Raw genomic sequence first — 22,348 nt, forward strand, 5'->3', positions numbered from 1 at the left:
ATCACTTGTATAAATTGTGACTTCTGCAGAGGACATCTTTCCTCTGTTTTTTCCCCATGAAATCTTACATTATCTTCCGAGACTATGCTTTGAACTAATCACATTTGAGGTAAATAAAACAGCACAGCAGGTAGCCAGGTAGCCTGAGACTGAGTTAGAAGTGTTAGAAAATAAAAAACCTAGGATTCTGGACTAGCCTAAGGGATTGACACGACACCTAGTTTGATGAGTGACAGAAAGGTTTTATTTACTACAAGTATTCAAAGTCAAATGAGCCCAAACCAAAGCAGTCCAGTAATTAGCTATATGGTGATGGTTTCTCACCAAACAGGCCATAAGAGAGAGAGTCTGTTTCTTCCAGCTTCTTGAGATGGCTGGGGTGCAGCAGTAGTTGGTGTCAGAGAGATTTCTCACTCTTGAAGCGCATACTGTTAGCCATTTTCACTTCATTCTTATACCCTTAGACCAGCATCTTCAAGGCATTCTTTTAGTTGAATAAATCAAGGAACAGTCCCAAGCAGTAACTGCCAGGAAAATCCTGTTAATCAAACTGCTCATTACTGGTTATCAGAAAGTTCCAATTTAAATGAATTACCTTCCTCAGTGACAAGAAGTTATCCATTTCTATTAAGTCTGGAACATATCAAGAAACTTATTAACAACCAGGGAAAACACAAGGTTTGGAGGACTGTCCTGGGGTCAGGGGGTGGAAATCAAGGAAATCACTAGCCATAACAGAAGTAAATCAGGAGGAGATACCTATCACATATGGAGAATGACCCTTCCTGTCCATAACATGAGTTAATTGCAAGAGAAATATTTACCATACTAATTAATCAAAGATATACGTTTCACATGGTCACATACCAGACAACTGGGAGCCTGCTTAATATCATCATGAATACAGTAAAATAAGCTGTAAGGGATACCTTATTATTTCTTCTTAGATGGCTTAGCCATCAACTCACATCCTCTTGCACTATGCAGTTAGCATTAGTATTTGGTATTTTAATTTTTGTGAGTAGGCCGCAGTTTAGCATGAGTTTGAGAGTCAAAGTGTTGTTGAATAGTCATCTTTTATTGACTGCATCTCTAAGCAAATATTTGAAACGTCACGAATTGTTTGAGATTATGAATCCTGAGCTACCATAAAAGAATTCATAGAGTAAGCCTTCCCAAGGAAAACATGATGTGCTAGCACAGAGGCACATTAATTCCAGCCAGGACTAATCTTCTAACATAGAAAGACTGAGCTAGGTGATTTAACACTAGTGCCCCTGAACATTGTGGTTTCAGCTCAATCATTACATCACAGTTTCATTCTTCAGTTAATACAAGGCATTAAAAAGGACACATTTCATTTTCCTCTCCCTCAAAAAGTGATTGAGAATGACAGGCTGATATTTGAAACAACGCTTTATGTTACTGCTACCTTTAAGTGCTCTTGAACAAATACTTTATTGAAAATGTTGAAACAAGCTTTTATTAGTGGAGGTAGGCAATCTTTTCTATAACTGATTATAGAGTACTGATTAATGGCAAGTGTTGCCCTTTCACTTTGGTGAGGTACTACAATGTCATATCACACATGCACAGTTATCATCTTATTGCCAACAGTAGAAAGTTGAGTACCAGTTTTCTGATCAAATAAAATTTGATTGATTTTTTGTCTTGATTAACTTTAATGCCTGGCGAATAATGTGTCAGAGCTAATGGTAAATCCACTGAGTGGACCCGTTTGCTTTCCAATCCTTTTCCTATTTCTCTCTTTTTAGTGGATACCATCTGAAACCTTTGTTTAAATGGCCTAAGGCTTCTACAGGCCAACTCCAGTCAGAATTGGTGTGTACTGAAGGACAAAAATAAAACAGAAGAATTTTGTAATCATCGCTCAGAGGTTTCTGAGCACAGGGACATAATCATGTGGTGAGAATTGCAGAAAAGATGTAAGACCTTGCTCTTGAAAGTAATATAGAAATAAGAAAAGGAAAATCTTTTTAAATCCCAAATAATGTACAAATAGATTTCATTGTTAATGCTGCTAACAATAAGACTGTTTATAGTAAAGGACTGCATTCTCACCCCAGTTTGAAGTCACCTTAGAAAAAAACTCCCAGTAATAACATGAAAGGTTGTAACTTGCTATAAACAGTGTCAGCAGAGGCCATTGGAACTGGGATGAGTGCCATAATCAAATAAGACACCTGCAGTACGCTCATGTGTCTGGTTCATCCATGCCAACTCTTTTGCCCTTCTATTATTTCATCTGTAATTTATCTGATATGATCATTAAAAAAAAGCCAGTTCATATGCCAAGAACTGACCAATATAGAAGCTACACATTGACATGCACTGCCAGCCTTTTTAATGATATAACTAAGTGGGGCATTATTGATCTGATTGAATGCATGTTTCACTACAGTACTGGAATAATTAAATCCCAAATATAGCAAGCATTATATTTCAGCACATACTAGTATAGAATTCCTGGAGTGTATGAGGTTGTGAAAATTAAGCCTGTGCCAAAGGTGAGCACCAGCTCCCAGGATCTAGTGCTGTCTTTGGCACTAACTGGCCTTAATAATACTACACAAATAGCATTTCACTTAAGAAAGCTTAAAACTCCCCATTAGCTAGCTAGATATTATTGTTCTGACTTAAAGAGGAAAACGGAGGCCTAAAAACGATGCACCTCATATATAACAATCATGTTTCATCATTTTATAGATGTTAGGGTTGGAAGGGACCTATTAGATCATTGAGTCCAAACCCCTGCCCTGGGCAGGAAAGTCATATGACCCCAGCCAGGTGTCTGTTCAGTCTCCTTTTAAACATCTCCAAGGAATGGGACAGCACCACCCCGCTTGGAAGCTTATTCCACATGTTGGCAATCCTCACTGTAAAGAATTTTTTCCTGATGTCCAATCTGAATTTACTCTTCCAGTTTATGGCCATTATTTACCCCAACAGACACCCTGGTAAACATTGTATCCCCTATTTCTTGCTGTCCCCCCCCCCCCCCAAATGAGTTTGTAGGCAGCCACAAGATCACCTCTCAGCCTTCTCTTGCGGAAGCTGAAGAGGTTCAGGTATCCCAATATGTGGCATATACAAAGGTGTAGCAGGTTCAGGGTTATGCTTAATTTAAGTGGCCTTTAAACTTCACATGGACCTGAGTTTCCTGGGCACGCTCACCTCTCAGGAACATCACAGATGTATATGAGAACTCTATAACACATTTTACCGGTTGCACTCACTGTCCTAAGTCATCACCAGCTCCTGAAAAGGTGCCTCTGGCTCTCAGAGCCACTCTAATTAAAGCACCCCTCCCCCCCACCCACTCCCAGTCATGTGCTCCAAGTGTATAAAAGTGCCACGTGCTCCATTAAAACAGTCTGTATACAGAAAACTCAAAAGTCCTCTGTAAATTCTAAGTTAAGAAATGACCCCAGATCATGATGGCTTAGAGCAAAGTATTTTACCATTTTACTAAAAATATGTAGCATTGTTAGCCTAATATTTTAACATTGGTGTAGTCTTTAAGGGAATTGATTACCAGTCTTATCTTGGAAGAAATTTAAAGTCATTTATAAAAGCATTGTTGATAAATGAATATTGAAGAACTATTTCCACAACAGGCATGCCTTGCAGAATGAGAAATGAACTAATCTATTCAGACTAGAAATAACTGTGATTTCAGTGCAGTCATCATTTAAACAATATGGTAGTTTCTCAGACCAATATTTCATAGAAGGTTTCATTGTGTGGTATGATATACCATAATAATATTCAACAGGCCTGCAATTATTAACTTTGTTTTCTCCACAAAACTCTTATTGAAATTTGCAACTAGGTTATAGAATCACAGCAGAAACATGAATGTCAATTTTCAGGGCCTAGTTTTACAACAGTAAAGTTTTTCCTAGGAGCATGAAAAATTCTTGTGTCCTCTTCAGATTGTGCTTTCTGAATTACTGAGTATCAATTACTTTTACAGGCTGAATAGCTCCCTCAGCAAGCATTTGTACATTATTTATAGCTGACTTGATTTGGCCTGCCAGATGTAGAGCTTACTCCAATGTAAATTCAGGTAACAGTCTTTCACAAATCTATACATTATGGGTCTTTTCCAATAGCTGGCCACAGAGGATATAGTATTCCAAATTTACATGCACCTACCAAAAGACAGAGTGTGGCCATGTATTGGGCTATGAAATACTTGACACGCTCAGAAAATGTACACACTGATACAGAGGGAAGCTCAAGTTCTTAACAATCTTTTCTTTTCCTACTTCTTGCTGTCTAGAGTCTAAGACTTCCAATCTATGTGCCAAATGGACCTTTCCTCTCTTGTACCACATGAGTTTCATGCTTGATGATGACTGATCAGCTGCCACTCACCTTCACTCTAGACCACCTCCCTTAATGCTCAACCAACATGCCTTGATGTTCAAAAGAAGAAAGAGAATAAGGAGAGGAGAGGTGTTTGTTACCACTGGTGAGTAGGATGGCTCGTGATCGCCCTTCACAGGGCTCTGCCTCCCCTACACCTTGCCCTTACCACACCTATGTAGGCACCAGCATGTGACCAGCCTCTCGGGCTCGTCCTCCCATGGACAGTGTATTTAGACCTGGTAACCAGCCAGTCATCTTCTTAGCAATTACCCAGTTTTATTCTTACTTTAATTGATTAGAGTCACAACATCAATTTCCAGTTGAGCTATATCAATCAACTAAGGTCCCCTCCTATTGACTGCATGCTGTCACATCATTTCATTTCTTTTATCCATCCCCTAGATTCTTGGCTATAAAGTCTGTCAGCATTCCATTAATCAATTCCCCAATAGTCCAGTCAACTAACTGGCTTACTTGCCGCGACTAATTAATTTTGCTCATCAATTCATTACATCCACTGAGAGCTGGTTTCTTCTTTAAGTCTATGGGACAGGAGGCCTTAACCGGCTTGTCCTTATCTATTACCCAAGTTCAATGTCCCAGGCATAAAACCCTTTAAATGTCCATCTTACCAGTCTGGGTAGCACTTTTCCTTCACTGTGGCTTTAAGAGTCATCTTGCCTGTGGATGACTGCAGGCTTTTGATGTCCTACTTAGTTTCACTTCATCTCTAGTCCATTGGTCCAGCTTCTATTATCAGTTTCACACCTCTGCATGGTTTGCACAAGTTCTGCCTTGCTTGTGCTCCCCCGCTCCAGGGAAACTTTGCTAGGGCCAGCACAGACTTATCTTCCAGCCAAGCTCCTCCTGGCCAAGAAAGACTGGCTCTGGGGTCCCATGACCTGGCTCCTCCACATGTCAGGCGCGGAGGCTACCATGTCTGCCCCAGATGTCATAGTCTCAGCTTCCTCTGCCACGTTGATGGCCCTTCCCCTCCCAGTAGGCTCCTGGTGTGTCTGGGTCTGGTGAGGTTCTCCAGATCATACCAGGGCCCAAGATTGGTGCTCTGGTACATACCATAGTCTCCTGACAGTGCTGTTCCATATCTTCCAAACAGTCCACCTAAATCATTCTCATCCAGGTAGGGGGACACTCACTGTTTTACAAAGGTCAGCATATTGGGGACAAGCCTATAAAATGGCAGCAACAATTCAGTTTATCTTTTTGAAAAACTTGTTCATATGGAGGAAATTATTAACTCTACAACTGGGTGATGTGCAGTTTGAGAGGGATGCATTGTCCCTAATAGGCCAACAATCAGAAATACAAGTACTCTGGGATCTGGGATGTAGTGGCTATGTTTATCTTTGGAATAAAATTAGTTTTCAGTGTAGTGGGGTCATCAACATATGTGCTTCACTACAGAGTTGGCAAATTAGCTCCTCAATAAAGTGTCACCATCCACACCTGCAGCCCTATTGGGCTGTGTAGACAGTGACCAGAGCCGGCTGGGGCATGAGGCTAACCCGGCCCTGTAGCACTATTGTGCACCAGCCAGCCTCTCAGCAGTATATTAAGCTGGGGCCGAGCAGCTCTGGGCTGGCAGGCTGCCCCCCCCCCGCCAGCTGGGGATGCACTGCCCTGGCTCAGTGTGCTGGCGGTCTCAGGCACACATGTAAATTTACATGCATATTTGCATGTGCCCGAGACCGCCAGCACAATGAGCCAGGGCGGTGCATCCCCAGCTAGCAGGGGGCCCGCCTGCCAGCCCAGAGTTACTCTGCCCCAGCTTAATGTCATATCTGGTTAGGTATTAAAAACGTTTAGTTGAGTTACTGTATCAGCCCATTCTTGCACAACAGAATCAGACTTACAGAAGATAATTCTGAAATACCATTATCTATATTTTAAAATAAACTAGCACAAGCAGCAGATTCATAGCTGTAGATACTGTCATCAGCAATTTGTAGTCCCCAAAAGTGCTAAGAAAAGCAAAGCCAGGTGGCAATGATACCACCAATATGGAACTACAGTACAGTTCTTAGAATACCTACAGTTATTTATAACAGCATTGATTTTTGGGGCTTCAGTGAAACATGTTTGAATTAGCTATTGAATCAATTACAATTATTGCAGAACAGAGCTATCTTGTTCATGAGTACTGCAAGTAGTAGAGCACTATGTCAACTTTTCCTATTGGGAATTTCCAGGGTACTTTTATCATAAACGTTGCATTGAATACTAACTAAATTAGGGCAGCTGAATCAATCCATTGAACATAAAATTTTTCATAGCAACTTGAGTAGATGGTAACAGTGTATCCCCTCAAATAATTAAAATAATTATGACTAGCCTGTAAACCAATTTTCCATGAATATTATTCATCGTTCAGTATTCTTCTCAAATGTATTTAATATAATCTTTTCTGGCCCTTTGTCCTGCTGTGAACTATCCAATCCAACTACAGCTGAAAAGAAGATATTCATTCAAGACTTAAGGTCTATATATACTAGCTTGCCCATTTGTTCTTGCTTTGGTGCTTGCCAAAATATGTCATGTAGTTCTTTTTTTTTGGCACGTACCCAAAGATGTCTTCAAGATCTGTATCACACATATTCCCAAGATTGGTGCGACACATTCCCAGCACCACACCACAATTTTTTTAATATGCAACACATTCAGAGCATGAGAAAGTATCCAGGGCTTGTTTTTTGACAGCAATCTCAAAATTACTATGGAGATATGAGACCTACTAAGTATGCTTTTAAAAACACACCATCTAATTCAATCTGACATCATGCCCTTGCTGCTGGGATCATTTAGTTCTTGTTAGAAAATGCTGCTTTGTTGAGTCCAAAATATTTTATCCCAAACACCTTAAGCTTGGCAAGCTTCTATCAAACCCAAGGTAGGGTTCCAATTTTTCTTGGATCCAGGATTCATAGGCTCTGGGGCAGATTACCATGCCAGAGCTTCCAGGGTTCCTACCGTGGAGCTGGGAAAGTCCTGGCTCAAATTAGAGTCATAGATAGCAGTTCAGTGAAAGCAACACTTTCATGTAAAACATAAAAATGCCCTAGCTGCTGCAAGACCCGCTTTATAACAGTTTTCCCAGTGTTTCATATGGTCCTCCTTGAAGGGAGAGTCTAAAAAGGACAGATCTTCAGTTTAGAAGGAAGAAAGCTGAGGGGGGTGGGGGGATATTATAGAGGTCTATAAAATCATGAAGGGTATAGACCAAGTGTCCAGGGAACTGCTGATCACCAAGTACCAGAATACTAGAACTGGGGGACACCGGCTGAAATTAGTAGATGACAGGTTTAAAACTAACAAACCTATAATGGTAGATTCCAGGGAGGGTATCAAATCAGGGACAGATCACTCCAGAGATATCCAGTTCAATACCCTCCCTCTATAGGATCCACTTCTGCCACTGTCAGAGACAGGATATTAGGCTAGATGGGTCCATCTAGCCTAATTAGTCTGACCCAATATAGCACTTCTTATATTTTTAAGGGTAGCATCCCACTGGACCTTTCAGTAATTGGCTGCCCGGTAGCCACTTAAGCAGTTAATGAGCTTGGGGGAATCTGGCTACCAGCCCGCTCAATGAAGGCTGATTCTAAAGAAAAGAGGTTCCAAAAGAGAGAATTCTCTAGTGATTAGTGCAAGGGAACTCTTAGGGAAAAAGCTTAGGAAAGGACATCCTAGATGGTTACTGGAGGCCCAGGCCTTGAAGGGTAGGGACAGACATTCAAAAAGCCTGAGCCTGAATTGATTCAATTTTTGCAGGTTAGTCTAACCTGCCCAGGCTAAATCAGTTTTGTAACTGGACAGACATCCCAGAAATGAAGATGCATGCCTGCAGTGGCTCAGGCTAGAAGCTGGGGGGTGCTGAAGCAACCCTCCCTTTCTTTCAGAGCACTGAGCTGAGGGGGGCATGGCCAGGCTCCAGCAGGACACTATGATTAGTCACTCAGGGAAGTTATAACAGTGCTTATCACCCTCTAACTCAGTGTTTATGACCCCATTAGAGGGACATTACCAGCTACTTGTTGATTTTGCCTGTTCATAGATTCATATATTGTGAGGCCAGAAAGGACCTTGCAAGATCACTGGGTCCAGCCCACTGCACCAAGCAGGAAAGATAACTGGGAGTCAGGTGACCCCAGCAAGGTGACTGTCTAGTCTCCTCTTGAAGATTTCCATGGTAGGTGATTGCACCACCTCTGGAGGGAGCTTATTACACAGTCTAGACACCCTGACTGTGAAAAAGTTGTTCCTAATGTTGAGCCTGAATTGCTCTTTGGTGGCCGTTATTCCTGGCTTTCCCCTTGGCTACCCTGGTGAACAGTTGCTCACTGAGCCCTTGATGTACTCTTTTAGTGTAGTGGTAAGCTCCTACTAGGTCCACTCTCAGCATTCCTTTTTTCAGGCTGAAGAGCCCCAGATCCCTCAGCCTTTCCTCGTATGGTATGCTATGTAACACTCTGATCATATGGGTGGCTCTTCTTTGGCCTCTCAAGCTTGTCCATGTCCTTCTGAAAGTGTGGTGCCCAGAACTCGACGCAGTACTCCAGCTGTGGTCTCACCAGTGCTGAGTACAGTGGAAGAATCACCTCCTTGGTTTTGCTGAAGATGCACTGATTGATGCATACCAGAGTATTATTTGCCCTACTGGCTACAGCATCACGCTGCTGGCTCATATTCATACTCTGGTCTATTATTACCCCCAGGTCCCTTTCATTCATGGTGCTACTCAGTTTGGTGCCACCAAATCTGTAAGTGTGTTGGGAGTTGCTCACCGCAAGGCGGAGCACTTTACAGTTCTTGATGTAGAACTTCATCAGATTTCAACCCTCCCAACTTGCCAGCCTATTTAGGTTCTCCTGTATCTGCAGCCTATTTTCAATCTGTAAGTGTGTTGGGAGTTGCTCACCGCAAGGCGGAGCACTTTACAGTTCTTGATGTAGAACTTCATCAGATTTCAACCCTCCCAACTTGCCAGCCTATTTAGGTTCTCCTGTATCTGCAGCCTATTTTCAAGTGTGACCATGCTTCCCCATAACTTGGTGTCATCTGTGAACTTGGCCAGTGAGCTCTTCACCCCCAAATCCAAATTGTTAATAAAGATGTTGAAAAGTACTGGACCCAGCACCAACCCCTGCAGGATACTGCTGCCCACTTCTCACCAGGATGACATAGATCCATTCACTGTGACTCTCTGGTTCCTATCCTGCAGCCAGTTTCTCACCCACCTGACTGTCTCAGAGTTAAGTCCACACTCCTCCAATTTTCTCATGAGGACATCACATTGATTCTGCCTGTTGATTTACCTGTTGATTCAGCATGGACGGTAGCCAGCATATGGTCTGCTAGCTCATAGACAGACACCTCCTCAGCAAGGCAAAGGGAAGGGGGGAATTCCTGCTTAGCAGGGAGTGGTGAGGGGAAGGGGGAAGCAGCCCACAGTCTCTGGAGCTGCAGCCAGGGAGCAGAGGGGAGAGGCCAGCTCTGCTGTGAAACAGAGAGCCCCAACCCACCCAGGGATACTGGGGGTGCCTAGTTTACCTTAAACCAACAAGGGATCTGGAACAGACATTGTATAAGCTGGTTTGACCCAAATCAGTTAAGTCTGATTCTACATTCAACCAGGTTTATCTTAAACCAGTTTCAGCCATTTTGAAACCGATTCATGTGTCCCGAGACTCTGTTCTCTGTTCAGGTTCAGGTTTAAACCAGTTTCTCATCACTTAAACCAGTTTATGTAAAATATCTGTCCCTAGTGGAAGAGATGGGCACTTCTTTGAGAGGAGCTAAATTTGGTAGGGATTCCCTGTAGAGTTCCATGGTCAAGGTGATAGCATCCCTAAATAAAGAGTTAAGATGTTGGACTGAATTTAGATGGAGTTTTCACCTCTGCTAAGAAGTCTGGGTAAAGACTTCCTTGTGATTTTGCTGAGTATTCTGTCAGTAAATGAGATTGTCTGAATGAAATACTGCCAATATCTAAAAGCCTCACTAGACTTAAAATCCATTTGGGAAATTAAAACAGATTACACATGCAGTATCCTGCCTGATCACAAGGTGGAGAGGTAAAAAAGGATAGAAACTGTCTGTGACATCTGAACTGGCAAACCTGATCTTTGGCCAGCTTTATTCAGGTCAGAGCCAAACAAGGCCATACAATTATTGCAATGATTCTGTTTGGCCTTGAGCTACAGAAAGTGGTTTTGTAGTTACTGTACTGAACTGCGACGCAGAAAAACTGGAACAAGCCAAATATTGTAACTTATGCCTTAGCTCCCTAGATGTAAAATAGAGACAATACAGCCATATGGAATATAGGTGCTGCGAGAAGAAATCTAGTAATCATTGTTTGCTCGCGTCCGATAGCACTGAGGACCATATAATAATGCAATGTCTAGTGAAGGAAATTGTGCTGAACTATAAAATGAATTACTCTCTCTCTCTCTCTCTCTGGCTATTACTAATATCACTATTACATTTTACAAATTTTTTTTGGTGAATGCATCTAGAAAAAAACCTTCATGGAAGGTAAATAAATGTACGTGTCTCATTAAGCCAACAGCTCCTGAATATTAAGTAAGTTGGTTATGGGGAAAAAATCATGAATCTTCATGCAGGCAATATGCTTAATAATGTTAAGGATGTCATTTCTTTTCCTGGTGAGACCATTGCTATTTATAAGAATAATTTATCAAGTGAGTTTTAAAAGATTAAAATGGCAAAAGAAAAGAGAATTAGAAAAGAACCATGTGACTGAAGTTGTGATGATACAATAAGTTATAAGAAAAGATATGGTGAAAGGGTAGCTGGCAAGCTGCCTGAGCCATTATAGATCAGCTTTTGTTCCTGTTTCATCTTCAGGATCACTGCAGGCTTGTAATATATTTGTTTATTTTCACATAGAACTACCTATGCAAGGTTCTGGTATATTAGCAACAACATTATAAGTAAAATGATATAAAAACCCTTTCCAAATAAATCCCTACATAACAGAAAGAATTACACCTTACTTCTCCAAGAGACCAAAGTAAATTTGTTAGACTTGATGCATTCTCTGAAGGTCAAACTCATAACTACAAAAATTACCTACCTCACCTGATACAAGGCTTATATTTAGCCCCTCTAACTAACCTGTTCCCTGCTACCTTCTAGATCAAATTCAGGTTTTTATGTTTCTCTCTCCCTCACCTTCCAGCTACTCAGATAACTCTCTCACCTTTCTCCCTATGTCCTAGCATGCCTGCCTCTAGATTTTCTTTCTTTCCTTTGTTTAGAGCAGTGGACTTAAGAACGTAAGTGCCAAACTGGGTTAGAACAATGGTCCATCTAGCCCAGTAGCCTGTCTCCAACAGTGGCAGGTGTGGATCCTTTAGAACAATGATTCTTAACCAAAATGCTGCAGCCCCCTGGGGTGCCACCAGTTCCTTTAAAGGTTGCTGGGACATATGAGGAGATAAGCAAATAAGGGCAGTCTCAAGTTTATCCCTGCCTGGCCAATCTGCTACCTCTACTGTCAGACCCCTTTCCAAAGAAGTAAACACTGTAAAATATAAATTAGTTTTTGAAACTGGCTGTCACTCAAATTACAACAGTTGTGGAAGGGTGTCTCGAGTCCAGTGAGGGTGCTTCAAGTCCAAAACGGTTGAGAACCACTGCTTTAGTGGGAGAGCACTAAGCCAGATTTATCTAAAATGATTACCCTCCCCAGGACCAGATTAACCCTTTAGTGGGCCCTAGGCAACCGAACTCATGGCACTGCTGCCCACAGAGAACAGGGCTTAGAGCTGCCACTAGGCAGTGGCAGTGAGGCCAGCAGAGGGGAAGGGAAAGGAGGCCAACGGGGCCATTTGCACCACTGCCATGGAGGGAAGGACTAGCCTCCCCCCCACACACACCTCCCCCCCACAGCTCAGGGCCTTAGAAATGTGCCTAGTTTGCCTATCCATGGATCTGGCCCTGACCATCCCCGGCATTCACCATTATTGGTTAAAGATGCCAGAGGAAACATCTCCAACCATTCTATTCAGTAGCTATTAATAGATCTAATATCCATTAATTTGTCTCATCCTTTTTTAAACCTGGCTATGTTATCTGCTTCCATTACCCCTGTTGGCAATGACGTCCACAAGTTAACTACGCTCCGTGTAAAAAGTACTTTTTCTTGTTAGCTTTGAACTTGTCTCCTACTAATTTAGTGGGCGTCCCCTAGTTCTAGTATTATAGGACTTGGTGAACAACAGTTTTCTGTTTCCTTGGTCAGCATCCTAAATGACTGTATAGACCTCAATCATAACCCACCTCAGCCTTCTCCTTTCCGAACTGAGGAGAGCCTTTGTAGTCTCTCCTGGCATGGTAACTGCTCCCTGATCATTTTGGTCGCCATTCTCTGCACCTTTTCTAATTCTATTATATTTTTGGAGAGGTGGAGAGCAGAACAGTACACAGCATTCAACATGTGGGCATACCATGGACTTGTATAATGACATGATGATGTTCTTTGTCTTGTTTTCAATTCCCTTCTTAATGATGCCCAACATTTTATTGGCTTCTTTGGTTGCCACTGCACATTAAGATGATGTTTTTAGTCAACTACAATGACTCCAAGGTCTCTTTCCTTATATTGTCAACATTGAAGTCATCTACCTTTTTTTTTTTTTTTTTTTTGCATACTCATTTAGCTTTGTCAGTTCTTTCTGCAGCTCCTCTCCATCAGATTGGGATTTGACTATCCAGAATAATTTAGAATCATCTACAACAGTGGTCACCAATTGGTTGATTGTGATCGACCTGTCGATCACAGAGACTCTTTAGGTCAATCTGAGGCTGGGGAGGACTGAGAGCATACGTGCATGTGCGCACCCCCCCTCCCCCTCAGCCCAGCAGATCAACCTGTGAGGCAGGACAGGGACAAGGGCCAGATCGAGGCCCCTACAGTGGGGGACAGAGTGCAACAGAGGCAGAACCAGGGGTAAGGTAAAGGGGGCCCCAGCCAGGTGGGTGGTGGGAGGATCAAGCCCAGGTGGCTCGTGCAGGAGAGCAGGAGGCTCCCACCACTGTACGTACCCTGGAGGAGGCCGCATGGGCCAGGTGCCACCCCCCAATCTGTGCACAGCAGAAGTGGCTGCCATTGTGGGCTGGATTTTGCTCCCTGAGCCCCACTGCAGCTGGCCCAGGAGCGGCTCAATGCCACATGCATCGTGCCGCTGGGCTGAGCCTTATCCCCTGCCTGCCCAGAGGCAGATGCACATGGCAAGCCCATGTTGAACAGCACCAGGCCAAGGGAAGACCCCTGTGGGACTCCACTTGAAACCTCCTGCTATTCTGACATGGACCTGTTTATAACTGCCTTTTGCTTGCAGCTATTGAGCCCGTGGCCTATCCACCTCACAGTTGTTTTGTTTAACTGACATTTTCCCAATTTGTTTAAAAGAAGGTCTGTATCAGGACGATGTCCCATGAATGGTCATGATGCCTCCTGGTGGCCAAATGGCTCCTGCCCTGCTCTGCCTGTAAGCTGCTCTCTCTTTTGCTCTCACCTACCATGCCTTGATAGTCTTAATAATGTTGGATAAGGGAGGTTGCCCAAGAACCCTACAGTGAGCTTAGGTCTGTCTCCTTGCCAGCAAATCCCCATTTAAAACCTGCTGCTCTCAATCTTGCTTTCACATTCAGTGGGCCTTCCTGGCCTGTACATTTCCCCCCCTGGACATATCTCACCTTATGGGCTATTCACAGCATCAGACCTCCCCTACAGCTATGCCCATGTTTCACAGGTGGTAAGCATGAATCATCTCAATGGGCCATTTGGGCTCAAAGTTATCATGTCGCTTGTGGCCTCTTTGCCTTTCTTAATCTCTGCCCATCTTTAGCTATGGGCACCTGGCCCTTGCCTCTGCCCCTCCTGAGCTGCAGGTCCCTGAACCTTGTTTCCACCTCTTTCCTAAGCTAGGCCTCTGACTCTCTCTCTGTCTTACTTTCCTCTCTTGTTGGACTCCTAGCCCTGATCTTTACCCCACTCAGGCACAGGGCTCTCTAGCCCCAACTCTGCCCTGTTCAGTGGCTCAGATGAAGCCTCCACTCACCCCTAATAATCCCATCCCACACTGCCAATGAAAACTCAAACAGAACATAAACCCTCTGGTTATAACACAAAATCCCAGCTCACTGGCTGAGTACTAAAATATCCCCATTCTGGGTCTCAGTTCCCTACCAGCCCTTAAATCCTTACTCATTCTCAAGCTTGGCGGGATCTCTGTAAGTCAGCCAACAACAATCATCTCCCAGCAGAGCTCTTTCTCCTTCAGTCTTCATGGCCAAACTGACTTCCCTGGCTCAAACCCTGGATTTATATGATTCCCAGGCCCTCCCCCTTTCCAGTCAGGTGACTTCTCTGAGCTGGCTAATGGTGCATTCAGCTTAGGCTTGCTGACTGGTCTACAGGGTAGCTTACTGCTGCTGGCCACTACTATAGCACTATCTTGTCTCCTATGCAGGGTTCCACCTATTGCCCTACTGCTAAGCTGCCAGCACTGCAGTACGGTTCCTACTGCCCATACCTGCTCTGTGTGTCTATGTCTGTACTCACAGCCTATAACTTTCTCTGGTAGCCAGTTCTACTGCCACCCCTGATGTGGAATCTTCCCCATCTGGGGACATCCCTGGGTGGTTTCTCCCTGAAAGTAACAGGAGCCCTATCAGACTATCCATAGCATTCTCTTCGTCTACCCAGTTACTTTGTCAGAAAAGGAGATCAAATTTGTTTGACACTATTTGTTTTTTCATAAATCCATGCTGGATGCTTGTGATTAGTGTTTTATCCTCCAGATGCTTGCAAATGGCCTTTGAAGTGAAACTAACTGGTCTTTAGCTCCCCGGGCACTCCGTTTTGCTGTTTTTAAAGAGGGGCACTACAAGTGCCGCTTTCCAGTACTCTGGTACTTGGCCCATCTTCTACAACTTCATGAAGATCATTGTCAAGGGCTCCAAAATCTCCTCTGCCAGTTCCTTACCCCGCTGTCTTGATTACATGGAGTTTTTAAAAGTGGATTTTTGCTCCTGAATGCATATGTATGTTTCTACGCACAGTAGATCTGTAACACTAGATATGTAACATTTCAAGAACAGAAGAGGCAAACCAGTGGCATGGGTGCCACAAGTGGCACAGGCAGCTTCTATATGTAGCAGACTGGGAAAGGGGCAGGTAGCATGACAACAGATAGGGCAGTCAGCAGAAAGAAGAGCACTAGATTAAATAGGGAGCACAGGGCAGAGAGAAGAAAGGAAAGCAGCAGATTGGGAAGGGGAATGGGTTTGGGGTGGTACTTGGGGAAGGTGCTATGCTTAATTTGTCACACGCCTGCCAAAAAGGTTGGCCCCCACTACCCTGGAGTACCGTTTAACTCAGTAATATCTGTTTCCCACAAAACAATAGAATTTCCTGTCTTACTATCTAAATCAGTGCTGTTAGTTGACCAAATGACCACTCAATTCAACAGTGAGATAAGCCTGTTAAGTATCAATAAAGTGATACCATGACAAGATGGTTACAAATATATGTGTTTCTATAATTAATGATTGCCCATTTTAAAGTCATCCTAATATAAATTTCCTCAACTTCTGTTTCATAAAGTACTGATGATGACAGGGAGCAAGCACCTTTCTATACTAAGATTCACACTCTTGAAACATTTAATTACAATACTGGAGCAGGTGCTGCATGTGAGAACAAGGATTGGAATTTATTTTCAATAATTTTGCATCTGATAACTCAATAGAATGCTAAAAAGTCTATTAAAATGTAAGGAAACCTGTCAAAAGGAAACTTATGCTCAACATACTAATGAAAAGCTATACATTTTATTTGATTATTTATTTCTACACTGACTTGCAGGTATGCACATTAACTCCCTATGCTTTCTTTAAAGGATATTAAACAGATATTGCCACTTGGCACAGCAGTGAAGAGCACAGCAATACCAGTGACAGGTGTTCTGGAAGTATTCCAGGTTGGAGGGGAAGGAATGGAAATCAGGGCAGTAAATGAAAATGCCCCTATCAAGGAGATGACAAGTGAAAAGAAACCAGTCTGTTTTTTTATGTAGCTGGGGGGAGGTGGGGAGTTCGGGGGGCGGGGGGAGTGTATGTGTAGAACTATGGCACCCAGATACCAGAGTTTTACAATGAGGCAATTAAAAGTGATGGCAGTTGAAAATTTGAAGGTCTTTATCTGAGATCTTGTACATTGAAATGAAGGAGAATAGACAAGGATGAAGGAGAGGGAAAGAGGGAGGAAGGAATCTAAAGAATATAATAGCAAACATAGTCAGTCAAAAGAAAGTTTTCTAAAGGAGATTTAGAAGAAAAATGTAAGTATCTGTTAGGGTGCACCAGCAGAGATACCCAGATTACAAAAGTCATTTAATTGCAGAGGACATTGCAATTAACTGCTTGCTTTACACTTCAGCATATAGTTAAATTTAAAATTAAGTGTTATCTTGACTTGAAACCATGCAAATATACTCACTCGCAGTAACCTTCTCTTTTCAGTTCACTAAGTGTGGGTAGTGGTCTTGGTTCACCTACAATGGTATGTCTGGCAGTGCTAAGAATATGACATTCTCGCCACTGCTCAGAATTACTTAAGAATAGGGTAGATGTGGTCAGAAAGTGGTACTCTAGATAAGTGATTCTCAAACAGGGTGCCACAGCAACCTGGGATGCCATGAGATGTTTTTAAGGATGCCACACAATAGTAGTTGTGCAAACACCTACATATGATTCACAAGATAAACCCAGAGATTTCAAATAGGAATCCATAGTATCAAAAACATTCTGTCTTGTTGTGAGTTCTTTGCAACAGAAGACTTGTTTTTCTGTAGTCAAGGACTAAGTGAGAATTGGCATTTGCTGAGGTGTGCCTTGAGTCTAACTTGGGGGTTCCTTGAGTCTGAAAAGGTTGAGAACCAATATACAACTTTAGGAAGGGAAATTACACAGGCACAAGGAAATTAGTTAGAAAGAAGTTAAAAGGAGCACTCAAAACACTATACGTTCCAGCCTCAGCCCACAGTGGCAGCCCACCCTGTACCCAGGCCTTTGGGGGCAAGGGGTGGGGGGAGGACAAGGCTGTGCCAGGTTCTTCCCGGTGGGGCTTGGTGGGCTGTGCTGCACTCAGGGGAAGGGGGGAGAAGCAGTGGCAGCGCTGGGAGGGGATTGGGGGGCTACAGCAAATATTTGGGTGCCTGCAGCCCCCACCCCATAGCCCTGCTCCCAGCACCACTGCCGCTGCCACCACCTGGCCTAAGCACAGTGTGGCCCAATACCTGAGCCGGAAAGAGCCCAATACAGTCCTGTCCCCAGCCTGCCCACCCTGCCCCACATGCAGATCCGGGGGCACATGCCCACTATGCCCTGCCGGGCTACTTGCCCCCCCTCCCTGCACTCCCCGAACAAGCTTCTTACCGCTCCATCCCATGCCCTGCCCCAGCTGTGCAAGGCCTTCCCCACTCCCTCCTTCACCACTGCTGCAGCCGCCCATGCTGCCCCCCCACATTTGTGGGAGGGCACAAGTATCCTCACATGGTGGATGCACAGCATGTTTATTAATGATCTGGATGCTGACATAAAAAGCTTCTTGAGCAAATCTGCAGATGACATGAAACTGGGAGGGATTGAGAACACATTGCAGGATGCAAGCACAATTCAGAAGGATCTCAACAGATTAGAAAGTTGGGTTAGAGTTAACAGGACACATGTTCAATGTGGACACACGCAAGGTACTACACCATGGGAGGAATAATAAAAAACACAAATATATAAAATGGGTAACACCTGGTTGGATGGCAGCACTATGCAAAAGGATTTGGGAGTTTTGGTAGATCAATGGTAGTACTCACCATCAGGGATCCTGGTTTTCCATTTCCTATGGGGAAAAGGGAGAAAAACACAGATTTTCCCTTTTCATAGACTTCATAGACATTAGGGCTGGAAGGGATCTCGGGAGATCATTGAGTCCAGCCCCCTAAGAGCATCAGGGCCAATGGGGCTTGAACGTCCTAGGAGTGGGTAAAAACCCGAGCCCAGTGGCCCTCTAAGGCTGGAGTCCACGAAAGCAGGGGTGACCCATGGGAATAAACCAAGGACTGGCGGAGTCATGCCTGTGATCTTTTGTTTATCCTAATTTAATTTGTGAATATAAGGCCAGAAGACCCTGTGGATAATGTAACGAGGCTCCACTGAGTTCAGAAGGCCCTAAAAAAGGGAAGGGACTGAGAGTATCAGCTTGCCCGCCCCGGGTTGTTACACTTATTTTTCAATTTATATGACTTTGGGCATGGAGCAAATGAACTGGCACTAGCTATGTCCCAATCCTGATTGTGACATACTGGATATATGAAAGAGAGAGAGAGCAGAGGACTGTAACTATCTATTTGATAGCCAATATTGTCAAGATCCATGGGTAAGAAACAGACCATGGTATAAGGGTGGAGAAGCCCCGGGCGGCGGCGGCAGCACCACATGCAACACACTTGATCAGTTGTTCTAAGATATAGCTTTTCTCCAGCCTCCTATAGAATCATCAAGACATGGCAGGAAAGACGCACAGCGGTGGAGCAAGATTTAGGGTCTGAGAATGAAGAAATGTCAATACCAATAGCACCCTATGACAAGTACTGTGTGAAGTTCTGGATTCCACATTTAAAAAAGACATGGAGAAGTCAGAGAGGGTCCAGAAGTGGACAAAAAAGATGATCAAGGACTTGGAAGGCAAGTCATATGAGGAGAGGCTGAAGGAGCTAGGCATGTTCAGCTTGTGAAAAAGCAGTTTAAGAGGAGACTGGATAGCAGTCTTCAAATATTTGAGGGGCTGCCATATGAAAGAGGCAAAGCACCTTTTTTGTCTTGCTGCAGAGAGAAGGATGCAGACCAATTACATGAAGTTTCAGTAAAGTAAGTTTAGATTGGATATTCAGAAAAACTTCACTGTTAGAATAGTGACGCAGTGAAATAGACTGCCTAGTGAAGTTGTGGACTCTCCATCATGGGAGGTGTTCAAGAAGAGGTTGGACAGACATTGGTTGGAATGATCTGAGAATAGCTATGTCTATGTTCTACTACTGGTATTTCCCATGCTTCAGGGCTTTGCTAGTTGTTTCTGTGCACCCCCTTCCCCATCCCCCTTTCAGCTGCATGTGTTAGGGTGATTCTAAGCCTTCCTCAGAGGCATTGGGTGTTGTCTACAGCCTAGGCTGGAGGCTGACTGGGGTGTGCCAATGCACCTGCTGGGACCAACGCTAGAGGTTCCTGGCTAGAAGGTTTTGCCCCTTCACCCAGGGTGAGATTGGTAGCCACATTTGGGGCCCAGAAGGAATTTTGGTGTGGACTGTGGGGGGTTTTGCCTTCCTCTGTAGTGCGGGATGTGGTCCTTTTCCTGGGATCTCTTGAGCATATATTGACAACATTTCACAGAAGCAGGACACTAGCCACCATAGTTCCCCTACTTTACCTATGGCAGGTTACCGTGTTACATTTATATGGTGTCAGGGTTTATGGTAATCTTGTGTAGATCTTAGATTATGGTTTGTACGGGGTGGCTTGGATAGAGATGATCCTGGCTCAGGCAGGGGGTTGGACTAGATGACCTCTGGAGGTCTCTTCTAGCCCTATTTCTCTATGATTCTATGACCCCCTTCCTAGAAAAATCTTGCAGTTATGTTAATTACTTTCAGAACTTCATCTGGCTGAGACTGGGCCTAGACACTAGTATTTTGCCCTTATGAAGGAGCCAGGATTGTGTCCTTCAGACCAAACCGATATTGAGAAACTGCAAGGAATCATGGTCCCAGCCAACATACCTTTCCTGAATGCTTACCCTCACATGTGCTACTCTGACCTTCTCACATGACGCTGTAATTGGTTTCCCTGTCACCATGTACAAACTTGGAAGAGGCCTAAAACTCTTATATTAATGTAGCAGAGTAAGACATAGAATCATAGAAGTAGGGTTGGAAGGGACCTTGTAGATCTTCAGGTCCAACCCCCTGCCCGGGCAGGAAGAAAACTGGGCTCAAATGACCCCAGCCAGGTAGGCAACAAGCCGCTTCTTAAAGACCCCCAGGGTAGGAGCCAGCACCACTTCCCTTGGAAGTTGGTTCCAGATCCTAGCCGTCCTAACTGTGAAGTAGTTCTTACGGATGTCTAATCTAAACCTACTCTCCAACAACTTGTGGCCATTATTCCTTGTTATCCTGGGGGGCGCTAGGGGAAACAAGGTCTCCCCCAAACCCTTTTGGTCTCCTCTAGTGAGTTTATAGACAGTCACCAGGTCCCCCCTCAGCCTTCTCTTGTGAAGGCTGAACAGGTTCAGGTCCCATAGCCTCTCACTGTAGGGTCTGCCCTGCTGTCCCCAGATCATGCGGGTGGCCCTCCTCTGGACCCTCTCAATGTTGTTCACATCCCTCTTGAAGTGGGGTGCCCAGAACTGGACACAGTACTCCAGCTGTGGCCTGACCAGTGTCACGTAGAGGGGGAGGATCACCTCCTTGGACCTACTTGAGATGCACCTGTGGATGCATGATAAGGTCCGGTTAGCCCTGCCGACCGTGACTTCGCATTGTTGGCCCATGTTCATCTTGGAGTCAATGATGACTCCAAGATCCCTTTCTGCCTCTGTGCTCTCAAGAAGGGAGTTTCCCATCTTATAAGTGTGCTGCTGGTTACTACTGCCCAAGTGCAGCACCCTGCACTTGTCCATATTGAAACACATCCTGTTTTTGTTAACAGGTTGCTTTTCACCCCGTCGTCCAAATCGCCGATAAAGAAATTGAACAGTGCGGGCCCAAGGACCAAGCCCTGTGGGACTTCGCTGCCCACTTCCCCCCAGGTCACTCTCTGAGTTCGACCCTTCAGCCAATTTGTAATCCATCTGACTGTGTAGGCATCGATGCCACAGTCACCTAGTTTTTTAATGAGGATGGGGTGTCAACAGTGTCAAAGGCCTTGCTGAAGTCCAGAAAGACTACATCCACGGCGACACCTGCATCCAATGCTTTTGTGACCTGATTATAAAAGGCAATCAGGTTGGTCTGACATGACCTGCCCCTAATGAAACCGTGCTGGTTGCCTTTGAGCATCATCCCCGATGCTGGCCCATTACAGATGTGCTCCTTGATGATCTTCTCAAAGAGTTTCCCAAGGATTGAGGCAAGACTGACAGGCCTATAGTTGCCCGGGTCCTCCCTCCTCCCTTTTTTAAAGATGGGGACCACAGTGGCTATCCTCCAATCATCTGGCACCTGGCCCAAGCACCACAAGTGCTCGTAAAGCCGTGCCAACGGCCCTGCAATAACCCCTGCTCGCTCCCTCAATACCCTGGGGTGGAGAGTATCTGGACCTGCTAATTTGAACACATCCAGCTCCTCCAGAAGCACTCTAACCCAGTCCTCCTCAACCTTAGGTCTGGAGGCATTCCCCTCGAGTCCGTCTTGAATCACGGTGTGGGTGTCCCGGTCCCTGCACAACAAAATGGAGGTGAAGAATTTGTTAAAGAGGTCTGCCTTCTCCTCTGGCGCAACCACCAGATTGCCCAGCGTATCTTGCAGGGGCCTCACATTTCCCAGTGCCTTCTTCATCCTCCCTATATATTTGAAAAAGGACTTTTTATTATCTTCGATCTTGGACACTAGTCCTAGCTCTATGTCTGCCTTAGCTTTCCTAACAGCCCCCCTACAGGCCCGAGCAGTGGAGGTATACTCTTCTTTTGAAATAGCCCCGCCCTTCCACCGGGTGTACGCCGCCTTTTTGGCAACCAGGCATTCCCGGACATATATTTACCTGCATTTTATAGATGGTTATAGCTACAGGGAAATTTAGTACTGCATTAAAATTACCTGATGAAGCTGATCATTTTGAACATGCTGAGTTT

The 22,348-nt window shown here is 44.3% G+C and overlaps 1 long non-coding RNA gene across 1 annotated transcript in view; it reads right to left on the minus strand.

Annotated features, from left to right (window-relative positions):
- Positions 1–312: 312 nt before the first annotated feature.
- Positions 313–22,348, minus strand: part of LOC112551464 — a 52,658-nt gene continuing 30,622 nt past the window's right edge. The window contains exon 4 of the long non-coding RNA XR_003095777.1: positions 313–524. This is a non-coding gene — a long non-coding RNA (uncharacterized LOC112551464). The remainder of the gene's footprint in view (positions 525–22,348) is intronic.

The sequence above is a fragment of the Alligator sinensis genome, unplaced genomic scaffold (genome assembly GCF_000455745.1).
Source record: "Alligator sinensis unplaced genomic scaffold, ASM45574v1 scaffold412_1, whole genome shotgun sequence".
Lineage (NCBI taxonomy): Eukaryota > Metazoa > Chordata > Crocodylia > Alligatoridae > Alligator > Alligator sinensis.